This window comes from Anas platyrhynchos, chromosome 2 (assembly GCF_047663525.1).
Source record: "Anas platyrhynchos isolate ZD024472 breed Pekin duck chromosome 2, IASCAAS_PekinDuck_T2T, whole genome shotgun sequence".
NCBI classification, from domain to species: Eukaryota; Metazoa; Chordata; class Aves; order Anseriformes; family Anatidae; genus Anas; species Anas platyrhynchos.
The window spans coordinates 43,941,983-43,961,097 of NC_092588.1; positions in this window are offsets into that span (position 1 = coordinate 43,941,983).

The following is a 19,115-nucleotide window of genomic DNA, read 5'->3' on the forward strand; positions in this document are numbered from 1 at the left end:
TTCATGAGAAAGAAAACCATAAATCAGAAACATTTGTTTTCTAATTATTTTAAATTAAATGAGTAATACCTCTTATCCTTCAACATCATGTCTTAAAGGGTAGTATATTGGTAGAATCATGAGCTTTTCCAGTTTCATATGTAACTCAACATATATGCTTCAACAGCAAAGAAAATTAACAGCAACGTTACTTTTGCAGGAATTCACGTTCAGGTTCTATGTTACTATAACCCTCAAAAAAATCTAATGGAAAACAAAGAATGAAGCTTGTTCAACTTTCCTCTTTCATCTATGGTGCCATTGTGACTTTAGTAATACTTATTCCATGATGACATATGAAGCTAGCTGAGTGCTTCAGCATCAGGCACAGTAATTGTGAATATTAGCTAAAAGACAACAGAAGATGTGAAATCTCTGCAAAGGTCAATATAAGTTATTAGAGATCATACAAAACAGACTTCTTCATGCCACCAATTTCACATTTGAATCAAAATTAAAATTAATTTAGAAGGAACCTACATAAAAAAAAAAAAAAAAAAAAAAAAAAAAAAAAGCTTACTCAATTTACTCAATTCCTTTAATTTGCAGAACTATTCCATTCCATTAGGCAACTAATTTCTACCTGTCAGATACAGATTGAAAGTGGTCCCTCTCTGGAGGAATCTTCCTACTCTACTTGTAGTAATTAGGTATGAAGATCCTGGGAAGATGCCTATGCTTTGATAGTTGCCTGTGCTTTACTCTCAGAGCTCATCAATACATAGGTAAATGCAACTGAAATATCATCTTTAATGGTTTCATGCTACAGAAGGCTTGAGGTTACATATTTTGCAATTAAATAACAAAATTACTTTAATTTTTCCTATAAAATCGTGAAAGGTTACCTTTGTGAAATCCATGTATATGAATCCTTTTTGTTAATCTATAATCCTAATAAGCTTTAGAGACATTATGAAGAGGTCTCGATTAGAATTAGAAGACAAGAGCCAAGAGAATGCAAGTAGTGAACATGGAGGCAACAATAAACAACATGAAGCTAAGTGAACTGTGCAGACAAAATATAATTGTTCTTCCTGTAAATCTCTTTGGATTGCACCTCGATTTATCTCTTTACTTCTTCCCTAACAGTATGTACCAGAATATACGGGGAAAAAAGCAGATGTACAATTTTCTGGAGAAAATTTAACACCATACTTGTCACTAAAAATTACTTCCCTGTGCTTTTCTTTGTAGTTTTGCAAACACTGTGCAATTGTTAAGAAAATAAAAAAAGACATATTCATCAAAATTCATACTCTTTTCATTGTCTGTTTTAACATAAAAACAACCTATTACCAGATCAGATGGAGCTTGACTTGACCATTCATCAGGTTATTTCAGACAGTATTTTTCTCCTTTAAACCTATATATATATATATGTGATATATATATATATTATATATAAGGGCAAAAGGTGGAGGTTGAGGGAGAAATATTACACCGATTTATTACATTATTTCAACTTAAAGCAAGAAAATTGTGAAGTTTGTCATTTTAATAAGTCCAAATTTTAATAAACTGATTCTAGGGTGTATTGGTGAATTACGGTGAAGAAATTAATTGGAATGGAGGAACGACAGGACTTATAATTATCATTATTATTATTATTGTTATTATTTTATTTTACTTTATTTTTATTTTTTATTGTTTTGCCCTTGGAGTATCTTCATTTTCTAACAATCTGAACATTAAATGGATGCAAGTCCCTTTAGGGGCAAACACGAGCCTTACAAAGTTTAAGTAGGAAAATCTCAGTAAATTTCAGTTGATTAAGAAAACAAAGGCTACATCTTACTGTTTCCATATAAGAGGAGTAAGAAGAGGAATTATTTTTTTTTAATATGTATATATATATATTCCTGCAGAGTTTCTTTTATTAAATTGCATATTAAATTGCTTTTATTAAATATCTTGAAAATAAGTTGATATTAGATGAATGCACACACCAAGAATTCCACAGCATGTTTTCAAGAATGGCATATTTTGAAAACAGCAACCTTTTATTTTACATTTTCTGCAGTGCTTACAGTAATTTTGTTAACATTTTAAAATTTGTTGTATCAGTAGGGGGTTATGATCCCACAGCATCAAATTAGCATAAGCACAAGCCAGTTACATACTTTTGAGGACAGAAGGGGCTTGTTAGGAATTTATCTCAGTACAAAAACATTGTTTTGTCTTAGAGGGGAACAAATTCTAAAAAGTTCACCCTGGGTTAACAGGGAAAGTGAAGTTGCCTGAATTTTTACCTGAATTCCTGAATTTCAGATATTGATAGCTATAGATAGGATTAAAAGACTACACGGACTATATAAAAATAATCATTGATCTTGCATAAAACAAATTGGATTGCTAATGAGAAGGCTGGAAAAAAAAAAAAAAAAAACACCCACACAAAGTAGATTGCATACTCAATTCAGCTGGATTTTACATATAGTCATAGTCTTTATTCTACATGATTTTTTTAAAGATGTATGGGTGATCTTTTATTATAATATACATATAAATATATCTGCATCATATAACAGTGTTGAAAATGTCTTAATCATCACTTTCTTCTAAACCTTAGATTGCTAGAATGGAAAATACATTTATTTAAAAGGAATTGAGGTAATATTTTCTAGGCATGTAGTCTGGTCTTTCAGGGAAGTCTCCCAGTGTTTTCTTGCATTCTGGAAGACAAATGTAATGGGAAGGTCATCTCCACTGGAACAAGAAAAGGAAGTACTTTCCAGAAGTGGTTGAAAATATTTCAGCAATAGTTTTTCCTAAGGGAAAAAAAAAAAAAAAAAAAAGGTTTATGGAAATGACTATGTTTTAAGAGGATATTTCAATCTCCCTGAAGTTATTTCAAAGACAAGCCTCTAAAAAATAAATATAGCATTATTGCTTCTGATAGATATCAGTTTGAATTTGTTTACTTAACTTTTTAGTGACTTAACTGTCAGCTCCAGTTGTATGAAAATACTCATTTATGTGTTATATTGCATATTTCTATACTACAAACTGTATATCTTATTAAAACAATACATGGCTCCTAATAAAAATATGGAATTTCCCTTATGTGAAGAAAAATGTCAGTTGTTCATTTTGTCTTGAAACAAAAACAAATTTCAGCATGTTAGAAGATGAAGAAAGAAATGAAAAGGATAGCTGAGACACATCTTTCCTATCTCTTACAGATGACAGATATTAGCAATTTGGAAATACTCTTCACAAATCCTGAAAGTTGACTATATCACTATGCAAGATGATATGATGTACTCATACAAAACATACAAAATAATGAAAGGCACAAAAATATTAAAACTTATCTGTATATTTACTTTTGCTTATTTAAAATATTTTAATTTTAAAAAGGAATAGAAATTGATATTTAATTGCCACAAATTTAAATCAGACACGTGCAAATACTTCAAATTTTTTTATATGTTGATCCTCTGCAACCAGTGGATACCAGATGTCATGTGAAACAAGGAACTTCAAGTACTTCTTTAAATGCATGCACAAGTTATCAAAAAATATTGATATTAATTATCCTCCACAATGATCTCAGACTCAAGAAAACATCAGAAATAATGTTCATTTTGCCTCCAGGTAGGATAAATTTTGCTTAAAAATGTATCAGTAGAAAATAAACATTGGAAAAGGATAATGCAAACTTAATTTTTCAGATGATCAGCTAACCACTAAATTTAAGATTAGTTTTTTCCTCCCCTAAGATATTCAGAGTAGACTAGTAGTCTATTTTCCTATGTCTCCCACCTAACAATATAGCTGTGTAAATGATCAGTGATCTAGTCTCACCAATATCTTAGCACACTTTCTACTATTTTCATAACCTCTGTTTGCACCAAATAGAATAAAAACACAGATAAATTTCCATTTTATGTCTTCCGTGCGTATTTGTTTAAGTTAAATATATTCCAGTTAGGGTTATGGCAAGGAACAGCATGTCCATGTAAAATGATATGGACAGACCTCTTGACCTTCTCCACTAACTTCTCTGTTGCATTGGGGATTGCTTTGGTTGGCTAGCGGTTGGGCAGTTTAGAAAGCCAGCTACCACAGACAATCAGAAAAAAGAAAAAAAAAAAAAAGAAAAAAAAAAAAGACTAAAAATATTTTGCATTATTTATGTGAGAAAGTGGAAGGAGTGTGGGGGAAGATCTGTATTTCCCTCTATTTCCCTACTTGGGCCTTCCTCTACCTTGACTGGTAAGCCACACCCAGACATTATCTGTTGAAGCTGAATTGACTGTACCCATAATTGTGTATGTTTTGTTTATAAATGTGTATGGTTTTGATCAAATATATTTTTACCTCATAACTCCAATTAAAGATAAATAAATAAATAAAACACTGGATTATTTTTGGTAATGGCCATTCATCTTCCCAGTTAAATCTGTCTTTCTTAAACCTATTTTTCCCCATAGCTTTATTGCTCACACGAATAAGGTATTTATCATATGGATTGAATTTTCCTTCTGGGTTCTTCTGACTTCCTGTGTATGACAGGGAGAAACTTCCATATGTTTTTTTTTTAAATGCAAGAAATGGCTTGCCTTTTTGTGTTGCTAGCTTCTCAGTATTGGAGTAGAATAATAATTCAGTTAATCTTCCGGGCAGCTAAAACTCCTAGTGAAAGATGCATTGTTTTTGTCTCTGAAGCTTTCCTTTTTTAACGGTTTTGCAAAATGTTGCTAATTTAATACTCAAGAAAGAGAAAATCAAATGCTGTGATAAAAATTAAGGTTTCCTACAATAAAGAAAAGGTAGGTAAAGGCAAATGATAAGCCAAGGAAATGAATCAACTGCAAAATCTTAACATCTTCCCAGAGCCAAGTGTAACAGAATGCTTATTAAAAGCTCTGAATAAACAGCTTAACCTTATTAAAAGGTAGCTTAAAAACAGATTGTGTAGATAGTCTATGATTAAGTTACACATTATAAAACAAAGAGCTATTGACTTCAAGCCATATTTTGTTAGAGATCTCCTGACTAGGTCTTAGGAAAGTTAACTTCTGTGTACCTTAGTTTATTATTAAAAGGACTTAACATTGTGTGACATCGATGTTATGAACCAGGACATTAATGTCCTGGTTTCAGCTGCGATAGGGTTAATTTTATTTACAGTGGCTGGTATAGAATAATAAAATCATAGAATCGTTAAGGTTGAAAAAGACCTCCAAAATCATCTTGTCCAACCATGGTGCCATGTTCTGTATTTTGGAGGAAAATGATGCTGACAACATACTGATATTTCAGTTGTTAAAGAGTAATGCTTACACAGAGCCAACGACTTTTTATCTTCTTATTCTGTCCTGCCAGCAAAGATACTGGGGGTGCACAAGGAGCTGGCATGAGACAGAACCAGGACATCTTTTTTGTTTGTGTATTTGTAGTGTTCTCTTGTTCTCCTTTTCCTACTCCTCCTTCTCCTTCCATTTTCTTTCCTATTAAGCTGTTGTTATGTCAACCCACAAATTTTACTTCCTTTTTCCCAATTCCAATTTCCCAATTCCATTCCCACTCTGTGGGAATGAGCGAACATGGTGGAATGTGGTGTTGTGGTGCTTAGTTGCCTGCTGGGTTGAACCACAACAGAAGCTTTCTTTAATTCATTCAAAATTTCTAAAGAGTTCTTAGATGCAAGAGATGAAAAAGTGAAAAGGCAGGGATGTTTAAAGTTGATCTGCAACAGCAAGAACAGGAAGGATGTTCTCAATATTTGTGGCTAGCTATAAGGTATAAAAATCATTTTAAAGAAGAAAAATACCAATTAGATGTACATATTGCTGACCTATACGGGACTGACGGTTAAAAGCTAACATGAGATTCTCAATCTCTCTCTCTCAAAAAAAAAAAAAAAAAAAGTTAAATTTCAAATAAAATAACCCAGGTTCCCTGTGTATATATGCACTATTTCAGTCAGAAGCTGTATGAAGATTTTGCAAATTAGTAGTCATCTAGAATAATCTCAAGATTAAGATAAATATACAGAAATTAAACCAGATAGTGTTTTGATTTCAGTTGTGGTATTACTGGAGAAATAGCTACTTCAATCTTTAAAACACTTTAGAGCACTCTAATAATAATCCACGTTTTGTATATGAAACATTTTTTTCCAGAATACCTTGGTGCGCAATGTGTTTTATGTTGACACACGTTTTAGGCAAATTGTTCCTTAAGATCAATGTGATTATCTGATTGCTTAGTGTTAGTTAAAATGCATGATGAATGCATGACAAAAGGTCATAAAAAGTTGGTCCAAATATGATATTTTAAATCTTAGTTTCAGAAATGCTTGACTGCTAATATGCCATTTAGGCTTATGTGACAATCACAATTAACTGGAGATAGGACGTTTATACTCTGGGCTGTAATTAGCTTTCCTCTAATGAATCCTAGCTAACTTCAATATTTTAAATAAAAATAAAATTCTTCTCGGTCTAAGAGTAGTCTCATGTGATGTTTTGCCTTTTTTATAGGTTAATTGACCTAGGATTTGGGGAAATCTTTAAGTTTGGCAAATGAACTTGTGATATATGAAAACTTGTCCATTTTAAAATGCTTTAGGCATTAAACTACTTAGCATTAAGATTGCTCATGTAAGACAGTATCTTTGCATATGTTAGCTATAAGTTGTTCAAGTATAGATTTATACAAAATAGACTTCTCAATCCTTGAATAATTTGACAGCTCATGCTAAAATTCAAAAAGTTCTTATGAATCCTGCAGGTGACACTTGGGTGAATTCTTAAGGTCCTCAAGTGGTCTCAGTAAAAGGAAGAAAGATAAGAAAAGCTGTGGTGGTGAAAAAGCCATCTGTAAGTCTAGCAAATAGAATACTAAAAAAAAAAAAGCCAGTAATTGTCATGCACAGTCGAATGTAACATAACTAATGTATACATATTCAAAATTAAATAAATTGAATGGTTGTTTTACAAGTTTTTCTCTTATAATAATTAAAAATAATAAAGTTCCTAGAGAAATAATTGTAATATCAAATTTGACTGAATGTATTAAAATAGTACCTTATAAAAATGCATACTAAAAATAAAAATGTTTAGCATTTTCCAGGATTTTACTTAGAGAAAATGGAAAGACCACAGATAAAACTGCAGAGTGTTTTTAAAAGACATGAGATAGTAATTCTAAACTGGACACGCCCATTAGAGGGTATTTATACTAGTATCTATATCTAGAGGGTATCTATAGTCCTTATATATATACAAATATATTTTGCAGTTGGTTTTGAGAGCATCAGTAAAATGCTGGAAGGCTTCACTTCTTACTGACTTGTCAGGGGCATAACAGTGTTTCCAATATTATCACAATGATAGTGAGTACCAGGGGTATTATTTACATAGGAAAGCCTATTGCAAGGATTAATCAGGAGGAAAATAAATAAATAAATAATGTTTGCTGTTGCATGTAGTGTTGAGAGAGGTTTGTTTCACTAAAGTAAAGTGCCATGTTCAGGATCAAAGTGTAAAACACAGTTTTGCATTTTAATATGTATATACAAATATTCAACTAATCTAACAAGTAAACATTCACAGTGAACTGTGTCATTTGTGTTTTAACAAATATATGACATTCTTGGAATCTCCATACTATCTAAGAAGTGCCATCGGTGTTATGGGCAGCTCTCATATAAGTAAGTCATTCTGATTCCATGTTACTGTTGATTTTTCTATCTCATGATAAATGCAAAAGCATAACGCATAAAGTTAAATGTTTCAGTTTGCAAAGTGTTTCAAATATCGATTGAAAAATATGTAATACCACCAGCATAATCATCACCATCATGAATCTTATGATGGTTGCTGAATGCAGGTAACCTTTGATGGTTTAAGTGCAGTTACTGTGTTCTAACAGAATGTTCTCTGTAGATTATAGTGCAGCTCTCTTATTATTAACAAAAATTAAGAGTAAACTGCCAGTAACTGCTGTTTATTAAAAATCTTTCATGAAGAATGCTGTTGTATTATTACATAAATTAAAAATGGGTTTATAGAAACCTTATAAAGGCAATAAAGACTTCAAGTGAGTACTGCAGGTCTGGAATTTGTGTTGCAACCATTTTTATCTTTCCACCAAGTTGGTCCTGAGATTCCTGGGCAATGTCACATTTATTTCTTCTAGCTACTCTCCAACCATTTAACTTTGTCTTCTACTTTCTGGAAGCAAGTAGGCCTTGATGGTTTTAGAGCTATATGTCTATAAGATGCTGGTACAAAAAAGAATCTCCAGGTTGAGACCATGGAGAGCTGATTTACCCATCACTTTCAACTAGCTAATAGAAAACTGTTGACAAAAAAATATATTTCAGTGAAGAAAAAATCACAGGAGCATCTATGAAACATGCTTTCTACTTTTTGGCAAGATTTACTTCCATATTTCCTCATTGACATTCGCTGTTTACCAGGCTAGGCATTCAAGACTTTTTCTGTGAATAAACTGAATTTTAATAGCTCCCACAGGGAGACGTTGCGGAAATTGTCACACTATGTTTGATCACTATCTCCATCTGGGTCTCTATCTATGAGGAGTAGGAGACATACCTGCTACTTTAAAGAAAGATGAATCCTTTCTATGCCAGTATACACTATTGTGTAATTATTATCAGACCTGTTTGCATAGGAGTCATTCCCTAGAGCAACAAAAAGAATTTATGCTTTAAACTGTAAGATTAGATTCAGTTTTATCATTTTTTTTCTTTTTTTTTCTTTTTCCCAAAGCACAAAGATTATTAATAGACATAAAACTATTCTTTTTTTTTTTTTTTAATAAATATTTTCTTCAATGTCCACTGATTGTTGTGAATCCTGCAATGTAACAGGAGATTGCATAGGGAAATACAGGCATATCTAGGTCAGCAAGCAGTAGTACTTTTTCTATTAATGAAAACAAAAGGAAATGTGGCAGTTTATTTATCTTTATATTCCCTCCAAGCTCTCTAGCTTTAAACTGCAGAAAAAGAGTACTTTTTTCTTTCTTTTTTTTTTTTTTTTTTCTGTAATACAATATACAAATATATTGTCCCATAAAATTTATGCTTCAAGGCACAATAGCCCTGACAGGACTGATAGAGCTAGGAAGCTCATCAAATGATTCTTTAAATTTTTTAGATAGACAGATCCAAAGTACTTTAAAATATGGAGGAACGAGAGCAGGATTTTCTTACTGGTGTTTCAAATGCAGCTGGGCAATGAGACATTTCTCTCATGTGACTGTTGTCAATCTCCACACTCACCTATGCACTCATGAATATTTTACATCAGTAAAGTAAGGGCTCTTTTCAAAATAAACAGCAAAATTAATGTTCAAAAAGCAGGAAGGTATCAGGCCCTTTATCATAATTAAAACTCTTCAGGATAAAGGTGATTTTAGAAATCTAGTACGAATAAAGCTTTTCTTTACAATTCTCAAAAGAAAGCTACTCAGATTATAGACAAAATTATTAATAGCAATGCTGTAAATTCAAAAATGTAATTGAGACATCACAACTTAAAGAGTTCTCTACAGTGTTTTGTGTAATGATGACAAGGCTCTGAGACCATCTGTCCTGTCCAACTGTCAAGAAGGAAAAACTTCTATGCAAAGCATAACCAAAGACTAATATTATCTAGGATTTCGTTATGAACGACCTGAAATATCATGCCCCAGTTGCCTTAATTACACTGTAGTATTTGAACACTAACTTCACTGCATGCTGCAGAGCTCCTGCAGAGCTCTTCTGTAATTCTTTTCCTTGGAAGTTTAGCAGCTCCAAGGGATCCTGGCGCTCTCTCTGCTATGCTGCTAATGGCTGCTCTGGCTCCCACTGGCACAAGTGGCAGGTAGAGGCAGCCAGCATCTGCAACAGGGTGCTGGAGACTTTCTGAAATGAGCCTTACTGCCCTGCATTACCTAGGACTATTTGACACCTTTGTAGTACCATCCAGATGAGAGCAAGGAGTAAATATGGGTTTGATTGTTTGTTTTGTGTTGTTGATGTTTTGTGATGTTTTGTTTGCTTGTTTGTTTGTTAGTTTTCTGTAATGTTCCTTAACTCTGTGGAGGTGGAACTTCAGAAAATCTCCACAGGAGTTCTATCTGTGTGGAGCCTAATGTGTTGTAGAGGGCTGGCATTCCTGCTTGTCACAAACTCTCCTTCCTCCTCCTCCACTCCCCCCTTTTTTCCCTGTGTGTTTTTTTTTTGTTTGTTTGTTTGTTTTTTCTCCATGTGTTACATTTATGTAGACTTTGATGTAGGAATACATAAACAAAGGGATATAGATGATGTAGATAGGACAGAGAAGTGGTGAGCAGTTGGACACTCTGCAGACAACCCATGTCTCATCAAGCCTTGAGGATACACTAATTTGTCTGGTAAGCAGGTAAGACACACATCTGAGAGAACTTTTAAGAAAGTTCTTGTTACTTCAACTTCTGTTAGCTTGTTCTTGAATTTCAAACAAAGCAAACTTTTGTTGTTGTTGATATTTAGATTGTTGGGTCAAGTCATTCCAGAGTTTTACAAGAGGCAAAGTTAATTGTTCTACTGGGATTAGATGAATTTTCAGAACAGTTTAGTAGCAGTCACCTAATGCCTTAAGGTCTAGCTATTTACAGCCTGCACTATAAAAATTTGTTTTGAAAGGATTTCTGTTGAGTGCCAAAAGTTGAATATCCAGAATGAGGAATTACTGAGCTCTGGGAGAAGTGAAATTCTGTGTTGAGTTCCAGGCAGCCTGCCTTCTAGACTCTGGGGAGATGTAGAAGGGCTTGGGAAATTTGTCCCAACCCACACACATCATCTGAAATGGAAGAAAAAGAAAAGAAGCCAACAGCTGTTGCTTCATTGGCAAAGTCTGCATACACTTTTTTTTTTTGGTATGGGTTACCGAAAAACAGATGATTAGGAGATATAAAATAAGCAGCTGGCACAACTTAATTTATCACTCTGTGAGCATTTTGTCTAATACTTTTAACTGTCAGAAGAAAGACCATGTAGATTATAATTACCTGGAAAAAAAAAAAAGTTTAAATGGTGGCCACTGGAAAGTACAGTAAACTGAAAGGGTCACCTACGTTGTATGTTAGTAAATGAAGCAATGATCCTCTACCATTAAGTTCATTGTCTGATGAGCCATTACTTAGGAGGTTCAAAATGTCTGGCAGGTTAAGTTTATAGAAGCTACATCAAAGCAATTAGAGAATTATAAAGGGTATTCAGCACTTGAGCTTTATGACAAATGGTCTTACAACAACAATTGGTCAGTTTATCTCCTTTTCTGTCAAATATTCACCTTCAGTGAAAGCTTTGCATGCATTTTAATTTGTCTTAAATTTATGCATAACTAGATTAGTGGTTCCTGGCAATCATTTGTTTTGCTTTTCTGCTTTCAGCCATCTATTTTTTTATTTTTTTTTTTACCACCTGCTGTATTTGCCTTCTGCTCAGAATATGCTGTTGACACTTACTAATAATGCAGATTACATTTACTTACTATGACAGGCAAAACATTAAGTAAAAACAAAACAATAGAATCCCACATTCTTGTTCTCTAAGTAATGGCTTAAATGCCAATAACAGATTTATAAGAGCATTAATTCATTAACAAAGCAGGTGTCTTGTTGGGCTTAAATAAAGGCAGTGTGCAAATCTGACTAAAAGTTATCTCAAGCTTTTAAGCATTTATTTATATATATATATATGCCTTATAAATATATTCTCAGGTCAATTTTGAGTTCCTGGTATTCATGAACATTTTCTGCTATTCAAAATATAAATGTTCTTAAGGAATAAAAATTAGCTTGATTCAGATCCTATTTGGCTAAATCCCTACTTTTACTATTTATTTTCTATCTCTAAATTCTCTGTTGATAATTGTTAACTCTTTGCTTGTGATTTAAAACAAGCTAAAAAACAACACACACAAAAAAAAAAAAAAAAAAAAACCAACAAAAAAAACCACCACCAACAACAAAAAACTGTTTGTGGCCTTTAAACTATGGTGATCAAGCCCAGAGACAAGCTTCATTTATTATGCATCAAAGACACGGTTAGAGTGATAGCAGAAAAGTAGTAAACGACTGCCCTCTGAAACAATGTACCGTTGACAGACAGTATCCTCCACACAACAGCCTCCTAAACCTCCTGTGTGAATTGCAGCAGTCTGCTTTTTCCATGTATTTAAATTGGAAGATGCATGAATTACAATGATCATGCAGAAAAAAGAAAAAAAAATAAAAAAGAGTAGTGATCCATTCTGTATTACAACAGGATTGTTCCATAATTGGTATTGTTAATGGGTAAAGGTCTGTATTTTATTTTATTTTTTGGTGAAATCTAGGTCAAGACAGAATAAGTACATTAGCCCCCAGATACAAATATAAGGACTATTTTACATGGAAATAGGGATAATTCAGAGTATTACAGAAAAGGAAAAGGAAACCTTCAGAAAGACAAATTTTCATACAGACAAAAATGGTATGTTGAATATGTATAGGTAGCCAGTATTCATAATATAATGTAGTAAGTCAATAATGCAGAATTTCAAATTAACTGATGTACTTTTAAGGGAAAAAAATGCATGAATATAGAATTGAGTTGTTTAAAGATGTTATTTTTCTTTTCTTCTGAGGTCTTTCCAAAAAGCTATTGTTAAACATACAGATTGCAGTGCATAATATTTTACTGTAACTAGGGAAAGAGAATTTTTTTCCTGATGCATTAGACACCTAATTTGAGAACCTCAGATAACTGCTTAGGCTCTTTATGTATCCATAGAATAAAAGTAGGTACCTCCAAAGAGCACCTCAGAGCACCTTAATTAGGAGGCATCTACCTCCATTTATTATACAGAGAAATTAGGCTTTTAGCTTATGGAACACTTTTCCTTACCTGTGCTTAGTGACTGTGAATCTTGAGTTATTGGAGTTTTCCAGGAGATAGTTTCCAGGTTGTTTTTAACTGGGGATGGTAGTACAATGCATGGAGCTGGTGTCAAAGAATATAGCATAGTTGCTGAGGGAAAGAAGGAAGCCAGCCGCAGTAAGAGGGACTACAAGAGTCTAAACTAAAGAGAGCGAAGGAGTAGAAATGAGTATGTGTCTTAGTTACTCACATAGAGTGTTCAGGGTCTGTGAAGAACTCTGTCAGAAGCTGGCATTCTCCAATAGGCAGAAAACAAGCTCTAGGAAATAGTGTTCATGGCATGGCTTTGGAAAAGCAACTTTCAACAGTCCTTAAAAATGTATGTTATATGGCAGTGGGTGTTAAGATGCTATAAAATGCTGCTTTAACAGAAACGGCAAAATGCCATCTGGAACAATGCAGTGATACAATAAGACTGAGTGACTGTGGTCTGGTGTCTCATTCTGGTATTTCATTTAGAAACTCAAGTGTGTAGCTTGTACAGTTTTGTGAGTATCTGAATTAACTACATGTACTCACTCAAAAATGTTTGCAACAGAAGGAGAGAAAAGGAAGCCATCAAAACTGAATGAATACATATGAGAAAATATTTTAGGGAATACTGGGCCAGATCTGAAAAAAAAAAAAAAAAAGAAAAAAAGAAAAAAAGAAACAGAGACATGGGGAATGTTAAAAGAAATACCGAATCTGACATATTTAGAGGTGACATATTTCAAAAATGTCAGAGTTTTTCAGAGATAACAGAGATGGGAGTGACAGAGATGTAGGATAGAAATTGGAAAACAAAAGCACAAAGGAGAAAAACAAATGTGCCTCCTGACACAAACAGCTCTGCAAATCTAGGCTTAAGCAATCAAAACAGTACAGCATTACCACATTACCAATTAAAAACTCACATGTGATGACACCAGATGCCAAAAACTTTCTGTTCAGTGACTTGGTTTATATGACCAAGGTGTCCTAGTACATTTTGCACTGATACATATAAAAGACTGCAAACAGTATGAGAGTTCTTCATCTCAGAATGAATTGGTTCAAAAGCATATTAAATCCATGTCTGAATGTGTTCTGATAATTTGTATTCTTCAGGCTGTATGCATTCAAAACTGTTTCTACCTTCTCAGTACATGAGGTGTTTAACTACTGAGATGCAACAGTAAAACAAAACTCTGCCTTGAAACTTTGCTGCACACATGGAGAATCACAACAGAAAGTGGACAGAGGTAAAAGTCCAAGGCTTCTGAATTTACCACTTTAGAATTTCTGTAATATGCATCATGCAAATGTATTTGAATAAGAAATGAATCTATGTCAAAGGCACCACTTCCTCTGCCATTGAGTTTTGTTTCCCTATTAAAATCCATACGTGAATATGTCTAGCTTTGGTCACAGAGTACAGAGTTTTTCTAAAAGTTGCTGCTTTAATGTAAGTTGCTTTCATGACTATGATTTCATATTCACTTTCCTTTAAAAGTTTGTCAGAAATTCCACAGGCACTCACCTTTTTTTTTTTTTTTTTTTTTTTTTCCCCTAACTGGTTTCAGTAGTAACAACAGCTTTTGTGATAATGATTTGGTACCATTCGAAATTTCCGAAGAATTCTGTTTAACATGCAGTAGTTAAGGACCTCTGCTCCATGAAGTCACATTCTGCCACCATAAGTCTTCGAAGTATTTTAACATTTTGCAGTTGAAAGCAATATGATAAACTCGTTGTTTTAATTTAGAATTGATTCATGGATTCATTCAAAACTACAGTCTTTAAGAAGCCAACACATCAATTTGGACTTCTGGATCTCTGAAGTCAGAGAAAAAGGGATAGCAATTAGACAAAAGAAAGCGAATATGGAGATCTTATCCTAGCATTATTATTATTATTTTCTAAAGGAAGTCCAAACATGAAAGAAAACAGAGAAGAATTGTACAACAAAAGTAGCTTTTATCTTTTATTTGCTATGAGAAACAGAACCCAGAAAAATCTTTGAAAGATTCAAGAACAATAGTAGTATGCCACTAATTACAGAACAAACAAACAAACAAAAAGAGCAAGGTAAAAGAAAAAAAAATATGCACATGAAAAAAAAAAAGAAAATGAAAAAACTAGGGAGGCAGAGAATGAAGCAGAGAATAATAATTCATTCGAACATTTTCATTCCTATCCTTTTGTTTTTCCCCATCCTACTTCCTTTGTTCTTTGCTTGTGGTATTTGGAGATATGAAGATTGAGTTCCCTCTTCTGAACACTGACTACAATGCTGTGATTGACTTGTTGTCTGACACATTTTGCAAAAATTGAGCTATATATCACGTATAAATTGTTCCGCAATTGGCTTCATTAAAATACTATGACGCATTTAAAAATTTTCTGGAAACAACTTGTAATGGCAACATCATCAGAGCACTGAAGTGTTTTTATTTCAGACTAGTGAGGATGGTTGACCCATTCACAATTCTATGAACAAGTCATTCACAGCCAGGATGTAAGAGACTGATGCCATCTTAGTTTTCCTGAATACCCTTCTTAGTTCCAGGGAAACATATTAGATAAATCCAAATTCCAAACAGAACCAGTTATACCCCTCACACTGATGATAGTGCTCTTTCATTGTTTAGAAACAACAACAACAGAAGTATATATGTGATATTTAAACATAACCTTGAAACAGTATATCAGCTTCACCATCCTCAAAAGACCAACATCACATTCTTGTCTGTAATTCACAAGGCAGATACACTACCATGTAATTGCTAAGAGTTCGTCTGCTTAGGCATTACAAAACATAGCATCAGTCAGTGGTCATGCAGAAAGATATGAACGAGCAACAAAATCAAGAGTATAACTCATTTTCAGGATGACCCAAAATCTGCATTTCCCTACACCGTTTATTATTATCATTATTATTATTGTTGTTGTTATTAAAAATTGTATTATTTTGCTAGTATTCCTTAACACACAGATCCTTTTCTAAGGCAAAGAAATCATTCTCCTTGTATTAGTGAAAACTTTTATATTAACTTTTCACTCTAACAATCTTAATGTCATCCTCACCATTATTCCCTTTGAACCTGAGTCACAAGTAAGTTCTCTGCACTTGAGATCCCTTAGGTACCTCTGATATGAGAGGTACCTCTGATATGAGATCCCAGATAGGTACCTCTGATATGAAAAGAGCTGGACTCTATGTTCCAGATGGTCTCAGTGTTCTGTTCACTTCAGTTTGTGACATGCAGTCCTTTTTATTTCCTGGTTAGCTATAGAAATTGCACATTTAATACATGTACATCTTAGACTTCAGAACATTTGGAGGTTGCCAAAAAAAATGCCAAAGAAAATACTGTAATACCCACAATGTTATTTCAGTTCTTCAGAAGGCACCTCAAATATTAAAACATTTCCTGTGATAAGTCCATAATGGATTTTAAGTGTGATAGCTCATAGTCCATAAGAGTAATAATATCAGCTTTAGAGACATTTGTACAATGGTTTATCTATCACGTGCAGTATTTCAGGCAGGAAACTTGTAAATTTACTATTGCTTCTTTTATTAGTATGCTTAAAATGGTAGGAAGGCAAAAAGTCAGTTGTGGACTAGGGATTGCAAATGGTAAAAACAATTAACAAATACGAATAATTTGTTTATGAAAGATCATTGCAAACTTCTATTTTCTGTCTGTTATCATAATAAGAGAAAGCTAGAGTGCATTCTGTTGACCAGCTCAAGATCATAAGTGCAGATATACACATTTTCTTTTACTGTAACCTTGATAACACTTGAAATAATTAACACCTCGTTAGATCCACTAGACAAATGGTGTTAGACAAATAGACAAATATGAAGGTAGAACTCCTACTTGTTATGAATGTTTTTCTCAATAAAAATACATTGAAAACCCATGGAGACTTTCAATGTTAATAGATGTTTAGATAGGAAAAGAATGCTCATGGTTTCTTAGAAATCCCAGTCACAGACATGCTTGGAATAGGAGACTGATTTTTAGCTCAAAATAAGAAAGACCCCTGACACTGACATGAGTCTAAAGTCCTGTAAAGAAACTATAACTCAACAACCTCCTAAATTAGTCTTTTCTCAGAACAGAGATTTTTATTTTTTTTTTCTGATGTATCTTAACAGTTTCTGCCTATTGAAATTAACCCTCTGAGAAAGCAGGGTGATAATTCAAAACAAGTCTCCTATTTATGATGGTATATCGAACTTGGGGTTTAAATGAAAATGAGATCCTGAAATGAGAGAAAATTTTAATTAATATATGTCATTCATGTACCACGTAAAGCATGGAATGATCGCATGATGCTTATTTTGCTTCTCAAAGTAAAAATCTATTAATTTATTTCATACAATGACAATTTTAACTTTTTTTTTTTTTTCAATCATATGCCTTGGGGAAAACACACACAAATATATACACTATACTACAGATCTCACTAGATTTCCCCTTCTCTATTTTGCAGTATAGTATTTCCTAACTAAAAGTGCCCCACAGGGACTGCAGATAGAAGTAATAAAAGTATAACTGTCTGAATGTCACCAGGATAAACAGAGCCAAAAGAGGTCATTACTCCCTAACAATTACTGTATGCAAACAGGCATTAGATCAAGAGATCTAATCACCAGCTCCATTAAATTGAATTTTGTTGCATATGAAAACGTTTAGCATGCATCAAATCTTTGAACTACAATAACGTGTTTACAAAATTGAGTGAATATAGGTAGACATTTGAAGTATTTTTTAAGTGTTCAGTTTCCTATTATTCCTCAGTTATACTTTACAAACCTTTTTTATGAGTGTATAATTTATGTTAAATTTTTCAGACTGTTTCTTGGTTGATCCCTTAAGAGAGTTTCTGTTTCTCCTAGTAGTGGGAATATAACATTAGATTATCATCTTTTAATATTGTCAGCCTGATGCCAAGATTGAACTTCGAAATAATCTAAAAGAATCCGAGAAGCGCCACGTAAAACCAGATATGGATTTTGCAATTCCATTTTCCATAGATTTGAGCCTGAATTTTACATATGAACAATATCAGACTATAGGTTATTCAAAATAGGCATTCAAATTTACTTGTCCCATCCTTTTTACTCTGATGCACTTTTGGAAAAGAACAGGTGATCATTTTAAAGTGCTGCAATCTAACTTTTGCAGTCTGAGTACCCCATTGTCAGTAACAATGACAGTTTAGAACAGGGCTCTTATCTTTCTTCAGAATCCTTTAGATTTTGCTGAAATTGCTAGTGCATAATTTAGCTCTGGTGAATGGTAATGGGAGAATCTTTTAGAAATGAAAGAGAAAAACACTGATTTTCACAGAAGTGCATTAAGAACTTAAGCATACATAACCAGAGGCTGGTTTCAAAATATATTGAGTGTTTTCTTTTTGTGTTGTTGAGCATACTCAGCTCCCAGTAAAATTCAGCTGAGTCTGCAGATTATAGCAAAAAAGGTGATTTTTGACACTTTTTTCTTGAAAAGGGTCTGACAAATATAAACAACATAAGCATAAATGTGATTTATTAGGATTTTACCAAGAATGCTTTCATTTGATAACAAGGGAAGGGAAAAAAAAAAAAAAAAAAAAAAGAGAGAGAGTTCAAGTGAAGCATAAAACCTAAAAGCTTTCAAGCTTTTAGGAAAAAAAAAAAAAAAAAAAAAAAAAAAAAAAAAAAAAAAACCTTTTCTTGTGAAGAATTAGGTTCCTGTAAAAATTTGTGCTCTAATTTGGAGAGCCTACCAAGTACAACCACACTGTAAAAGTCTGAAATTTATACTTCTAGCTACTTCCTGAAAGTAAGTTGAGTATTCTGCACAGGAAAGACACGGTACAAATGTTTCTGGTTCCTTTCACAGCCCTCCAAGAGTTGCCTCTGAAATTATGGCTTAATACAGATACAGACTGAGGACTTAGGAACCTGCCTCTTAAAACTGTATTAAGCGTGTGATTTATTTGATTACTAACCATAGGTTGACCTTTACTTCCTGTTCCTATTTGTATGACACCACTCCAGAGCTATGAAGGGGAACAGTCTTTTGTTCCACAGGTCAAAATTCACTCACTCAGTTACTGATTTTAATGAGTTGTTAAAGCTGTCAGATGAAGTTGGCAAAGAAGAAACCAGATAATGAGT